Consider the following 7,416-nt stretch of genomic DNA (forward strand, 5'->3'; position numbering starts at 1 on the left):
ATTTTATTTTATTTAACCTTTATTCATCCAGGCAAGCCATTAAGAACAAATTCTTATATACAAAAGCAGCCTGTCCAAAAAGCAAAGGCCTTTTGTGGGAAGGGGGGTGGGAGGCTGTAACAAAAACAAGGTTATGTGCATGCATACAAGTAAATAAAATACAAAATGACAGTAGCAATAGTATACAAGGACAACAATAAATAAGGGAGAGAATGAAAGGGAGAGAGGGAAAAAAAGGGAGAGAGGGAAAAAGAAAGGAAGAGTGAGAACCAGAGGGAGAGCGAGAGAAGAAAGGGGGAGAGGGAGGGAGGTAGGTGAGGGGGCTTAGGGGGAGGAGAGAATAGTCTGAGGGTTATGCGTGCGATTGGGAGGCAGTCAGCAGGTGAAACAGTCTGTTAAGATCTGTTGCAGATTTTGTTTAAAAGCAGTGAGGGCAGTGAGTTTAAGGGTGTTTTGTAATGTGTTCCAGTCAGATGCAGTAGCAAATCGGAAGGCGTTGCGTCCAGAAACCGTGCAGGCTTTGGGGATGGTGAGTTTGATGAAGTTGCTGGACCTTAGACTGTAGTTAAGAGTTGGAGATGTGCAGAAGGGAGGAGAGGTAGGTGTTTTACCAAGTATGGTTTTGTAAATTATTTTAAGCCAGTGAAGAAGTATTTTGAGAGCGCGGTCTATCTTGACATTTAAGCCAGTGAAGAAGCCATGGCTTTTGCTCAAAACTGCATCAAATTAGCGTAAGAAGATATTCCTTTAATGATCCCCTTGGAAATTCAGGAGCACCCCATACAAGTGGGCATGTCTCAAGGGGAGACTCATGGGTACCCATAGAACCAATTTTCTTGAGGTCAAGGGACCCCTTTGAAAATGGCCATGGCAGTTTTTCTTACACAAATTTAGCATAATTTACCCCCCCCCCCCCCCCCTTCTCAAAAAGCTTGGTACTGTACCAATGGATTCCTCGTCTAGTTTCTTGATACCGGTATCCTCACTCTAGCTTTAAACTACAGCCTCTGAAAGACTGCATTGTCAGCCAGGGGTCACAGATGCCCCCGCAGGTCTGATGGTTAATAAAATGTGGCTGTACCGTTAATTAGCCAAAATTATTTGAGCTCAAAGTTTGACTAATTCACGGTTATTGGACCAACTCGAGTGTCTTGATGCGATCACAAAATCGAAGTCGTGCTCTGGGCCCATAGTCAGAGTAGCAGTACTGGTGAATTCAACAAGCAGCTCACAGCAGACCCAACAATCTTCATTACAATTACATTGAGCCAATAAAACGAGGATGAGTTACCAAGATATGATTAAACACTGCTAGAAATATTTGTCATTTTGCGACTATTGAATATTGTCACTAACTACTAGTGGTCATTTTATAGGACAGCGTAGATTCAACCATTAAAAGTGCTTATTCCAATAAATTCCCTTTGAGCCCCTGTGGTTAGGAGCAGCCTCAGTGGAACTGTAGATCGTTGGGATATCTCTGCACTGCTGCTACACTGGTCAATGAAACTCCCAGTAGACTGAACAGCGTGTCCACATTAAGATATGAGCAAAATTCAAACAAGTATTTGATAGCTTTTAATGTTTATGCAACAGTTTTATTACACTAATCCAGCTAGCAGATGTCCTACCAGTCTCGCATTTCTGCCTTGCACTATATAGTATTGTATATTAGTACACTGCACAGTATTGTATATTGTATGGTAACTACGTCTATTCTGCATCGAACATTGTACATACGTCTAAACTGAACACTGACCTCTTTTTTTACTTCTAATTTTACTATGTTTTTATTTCATACTTATCTTGTCTTGCACAGTCTCTGGAGCGCAACAGTAAGAAGCATTTTGTACAAAAGTATTCTGTACTTCTGTATGACAACTATTAAAGAAACTTTAACTTGAAACTTGAGTCCAAGGCTTAGATCAGTTTTTAAATAAAGTTTATGCAGCTGGCCTCAAATGTACAAGACATTGACAAGTTTATATATTTGGGACGTGTGCGATTACACAAATGCTTCAGCACCCTTCTTGGCATAGCAACAGAAGTAATCAAAACACTGGTGGAATCGTGAATCATTTATTTCAATATCAAACATGCTTCAGCAGTCCCCCTTCCAGGCTCAGATTGTACAGGCTGGTGAAATAAGACGGAAAATGGTTATTCAAAAATCGGGTCAGATTTGTACAGTCAAAATTTAACATCATAACCCATTGCATCAGATGGACAGCTTTCTTGCAACATACCCTTAAGTTAGAATTTTTTTAAGGCCAAGGCTTGCATTATACTGTACCTGTGCCATGAGGAGTTTCTCTGGAACTGGGCTGTACTGGAGTGATCATGTGAAGGCTTGCTGGACATAACCAGTTGACCCTCCTCGGCTCCATAACCGGCTGTAGCTTCGCGGTGTTACTTTGTTAGCAGGGGGAATATACCTTAAAGACAAAAGTATATTATCCTCCTTTCAAAATACTAGGAGGTGAAATCACACAACACAATATATTCAAAGTGGTACAAAAATAAGTCTTTAAAAAAATGAAGTCAAACTCCAAGTATACCTTTGAGACGAGGGATTCTCAGGACTGGAGCGTGGCTTGTACCCATCATCATGCATATGCTGGGGCATGGCTCCTCTTGGAATAGAGCTTGGCTGGTATGCACGATTATAAAGCGTTCCATATCCCCCACTGGCCTTTTCACTGTTTGATGCATATTCCACCTGCATCATTGGTTCCTTGGGACTGGGCACATTTCCATGATGCGATGAGCTGAGCTCGTATCCATCCCTACTCCATGCAGGATGGTGGGAGGCTTGCAGTCTGTGGTTCACAGGGTTGCTGATGGAGCCACTCTGTTGGTAGGTGGGCTGTGCAGAGTGGTGTGGATTTGCTTCACTGCTGCCCCGTTGGGATTGTTGGTAGGTTGGCTGTAGAGGGGAGGATAGTCGCGTTTGTGAAGTATACTGTTGTGCTTGTGGCCTTGGATCAATAGGGCTGCCAACCTCAGTAAAATCCCCACTGTTGGACTGGGGTGCATTCACCCGCTGTTGGAATTGTTGGGTTGTGGGCTGGGGAGAAGAGGGCAATTTCTCTGTAAGTCTCTGTGAAGTAGAGTGTTGTGGGTCGTGAAACCATGGGTTGCTGGTACCATGCTCCTGGGAAGGCTGAGATAGCTTCTCTCCAGTGACACGCTGCTGTTGCTGGGAAGGAAGAGGCTGTTCGGTTGCTTTCCGAGTAGAGCCAATGTCAAAAGGAACAACCAGACTGAACTTTAACTTAGCTGCCTGGACAATTGGGGCATTTGTAGACCGTTGATAGTCGTTAGAGGTTTGAGGGGCATTCACCGATGTGATTTGCTCAGGAATAACATCTTGTTCAGTTTTGGTGGAAGTTTCCCAAGGGGTACCATGTGTTGCTGTATGACCTGGATATGGAATACTATGAAAATGTTGGTCGTGTTCATCAGAACCAGGATTTGAGATATCAATCATATCGACAGAGCCAGGATAAGTGGTTTCAGTGATCTGACTATGTCCAAAATTGTTTGGTACAGGTTGTACTTGTAAATAGCCATCATGATACTCTGCATATTCTAATGGCCCGAATGCCGCAAGTTTAACCGCCGAGCTCGGTTCAGATGACATTTCTGGTTCAGTCTGCTCATGGTGGTAGTGGGTGGCGAGTCTGATCTGATGATCCTTACTTGGCATCTTCTCGTACTGTGGTGAATCATCATCAACACAATCATCATAATCATCATCCGTTGCGTCAGGGTCAATATCAATCATAAGTCTGTAAGGTTTGAATGGTCCTGTTGAATCATCACTGGTGAACTGAACTTGCTCAAACTGACCTTCGCCATACTGATGAGGGGAAACGTGGGTTGGTGGAGTGCGTTGTGCAGTTATTGGTTTGAGTAAATGAGTTTGCTTGGCCACAGAGATGAAAGACGCAGGGTTTATTGGGTCAGGTGAGGTCCCTTTCTGCCAGTTGCCATAGGAAGGGTTGAACTGGCCGTAGTTGTGCTGCTGAGTAGGAACCATGGTGGGGAGTCTCGTCTCAGTTTGACTATATTTACTTGGCACCTTATCGTACTGGGATGACATGCCATAGTCCAACGGTTCAGGGCCCCTATCAATTATAGGTCTGAATTGTCCTGTTGAATCATCACTGGTGAACTGACCTTGCTGGGACTGACCTTTGCTTGGGTGGTAGCCACTTGGGACCTTAATATCCTGAGAACCACCATAGTGGATATTGGCCTGATTGGTTGGCATAGGAGCATGAGCTTGCTTGGCCACAGAGATGGAAGATGCAGGGTTTATTGGTCTGATTGGGTCAGTTGAGGTCTCTTTCTGCCAGTTGCCATACGATGTCTCTTTCTGCCAGTTGCCATGGGAAGGATTTACCTGGCCACTGTTGTGCTGCCGAGTAGGAACCATGGTGGGGAGTCTCGTCTCCGTTTGACTATATTTACTTGGCACCTTATCGTACTGGGATGACACGCCATAGTCCAACGGTTCAGGGCCCCTATCAATTATAGGTCTGAATTGTCCTGTTGAATCATCACTGGTGAACTGACGTTGCTGGGACTGACCTTTGCTTGGGCGGTAGCCACTGGAGACCTTAATATCCTGAGAACCACCATAGTGGATATTGGCCTGATTGGTTGACATAGGAGCATGAGCTTGCTTGGCCACAGAGATGGAAGATGCAGGGTTTATTGGTCTGATTGGGTCAGTTGAGGTCTCTTTCTGCCAGTTGCCATACGATGTCTCTTTCTGCCAGTTGCCATGGGAAGGATTTACCTGGCCACTGTTGTGCTGCCGAGTAGGAACCATGGTGGGGAGTCTCGTCTCCGTTTGACTATATTTACTTGGCACCTTATCGTACTGGGATGACACGCCATAGTCCAACGGTTCAGGGCCCCTATCAATTATAGGTCTGAATTGTCCTGTTGAATCATCACTGGTGAACTGACCTTGCTGGGACTGACCTTTGCTTGAGTGGTAGCCACTTGGGACCTTAATATCCTGAGAACCACCATAGTGGATATTGGCCTGATTGGTTGGCATAGGAGCATGAGCTTGCTTGGCCACAGAGATGGAAGATGCAGGGTTTATTGGTCTGATTGGGTCAGTTGAGGTCTCTTTCTGCCAGTTGCCATACGATGTCTCTTTCCGCCAGTTGCCATGGGAAGGATTTACCTGGCCACTGTTGTGCTGCCGAGTAGGAACCATGGTGGGGAGTCTCGTCTCCGTTTGACTATATTTACTTGGCACCTTATCGTACTGGGATGACACGCCATAGTCCAACGGTTCAGGGCCCCTATCAATTATAGGTCTGAATTGTCCTGTTGAATCATCACTGGTGAACTGACGTTGCTGGGACTGACCTTTGCTTGGGCGGTAGCCACTGGGGACCTTAATATCCTGAGAACCACCATAGTGGATATTGGCCTGATTGGTTGGCATAGGAGCATGAGCTTGCTTGGCCACAGAGATGGAAGATGCAGGGTTTATTGGTCTGATTGGGTCAGTTGAGGTCTCTTTCTGCCAGTTGCCATACGATGTCTCTTTCCGCCAGTTGCCATGGGAAGGATTTACCTGGCCACTGTTGTGCTGCCGAGTAGGAACCATGGTGGGGAGTCTCGTCTCCGTTTGACTATATTTACTTGGCACCTTATCGTACTGGGATGACACGCCATAGTCCAACGGTTCAGGGCCCCTATCAATTATAGGTCTGAATTGTCCTGTTGAATCATCACTGGTGAACTGACGTTGCTGGGACTGACCTTTGCTTGGGCGGTAGCCACTGGGGACCTTAATATCCTGAGAACCACCATAGTGGATATTGGCCTGATTGGTTGGCATAGGAGCATGAGCTTGCTTGGCCACAGAGATGGAAGATGCAGGGTTTATTGGTCTGATTGGGTCAGTTGAGGTCTCTTTCTGCCAGTTGCCATACGATGTCTCTTTCCGCCAGTTGCCATGGGAAGGATTTACCTGGCCACTGTTGTGCTGCCGAGTAGGAACCATGGTGGGGAGTCTCGTCTCCGTTTGACTATATTTACTTGGCACCTTATCGTACTGGGATGACACGCCATAGTCCAACGGTTCAGGGCCCCTATCAATTATAGGTCTGAATTGTCCTGTTGAATCATCACTGGTGAACTGACGTTGCTGGGACTGACCTTTGCTTGGGCGGTAGCCACTGGGGACCTTAATATCCTGAGAACCACCATAGTGGATATTGGCCTGATTGGTTGGCATAGGAGCATGAGCTTGCTTGGCCACAGAGATGGAAGATGCAGGGTTTATTGGTCTGATTGGGTCAGTTGAGGTCTCTTTCTGCCAGTTGCCATACGATGTCTCTTTCCGCCAGTTGCCATGGGAAGGATTTACCTGGCCACTGTTGTGCTGCCGAGTAGGAACCATGGTGGGGAGTCTCGTCTCCGTTTGACTATATTTACTTGGCACCTTATCGTACTGGGATGACACGCCATAGTCCAACGGTTCAGGGCCCCTATCAATTATAGGTCTGAATTGTCCTGTTGAATCATCACTGGTGAACTGACGTTGCTGGGACTGACCTTTGCTTGGGCGGTAGCCACTGGGGACCTTAATATCCTGAGAACCACCATAGTGGATATTGGCCTGATTGGTTGGCATAGGAGCATGAGCTTGCTTGGCCACAGAGATGGAAGATGCAGGGTTTATTGGTCTGATTGGGTCAGTTGAGGTCTCTTTCTGCCAGTTGCCATACGATGTCTCTTTCTGCCAGTTGCCATGGGAAGGATTTACCTGGCCACTGTTGTGCTGCCGAGTAGGAACCATGGTGGGGAGTCTCGTCTCCGTTTGACTATATTTACTTGGCACCTTATCGTACTGGGATGACACGCCATAGTCCAACGGTTCAGGGCCCCTATCAATTATAGGTCTGTAAGGTCTGAATTGTCCTGTTGAATCATCACTGGTGAACTGACCTTGCTGGGACTGACCTTTGCTTGGGTGGTAGCCACTTGGGACCTTAATATCCTGAGAACCACCATAGTGGATATTGGCCTGATTGGTTGGCATAGGAGCATGAGCTTGCTTGGCCACAGAGATGGAAGATGCAGGGTTTATTGGTCTGATTGGGTCAGTTGAGGTCTCTTTCTGCCAGTTGCCATAGGAAGGATTTACCTGGCCACTGTTGTGCTGCCGAGTAGGAACCATGGTGGGGAGTCTCGTCTCAGTTTGACTATATTTACTTGGCATCTTCTCATACTGTGGTGAATCATCATCAACACAATCATCATAATCATCTGTTGCGTCAGGGTCAATATCAATTATAGGTCTGTAAGGTTTGAATTGTCCTGTTGAATCATCACTGGTGAACTGACCTTGCTGGGACTGACCTTTGCTTGGGCGGTAAC

This window comes from Notolepis coatsorum (genome assembly GCF_963971535.1).
Source record: "Notolepis coatsorum genome assembly, chromosome: 18".
Lineage (NCBI taxonomy): Eukaryota > Metazoa > Chordata > Actinopteri > Aulopiformes > Paralepididae > Notolepis > Notolepis coatsorum.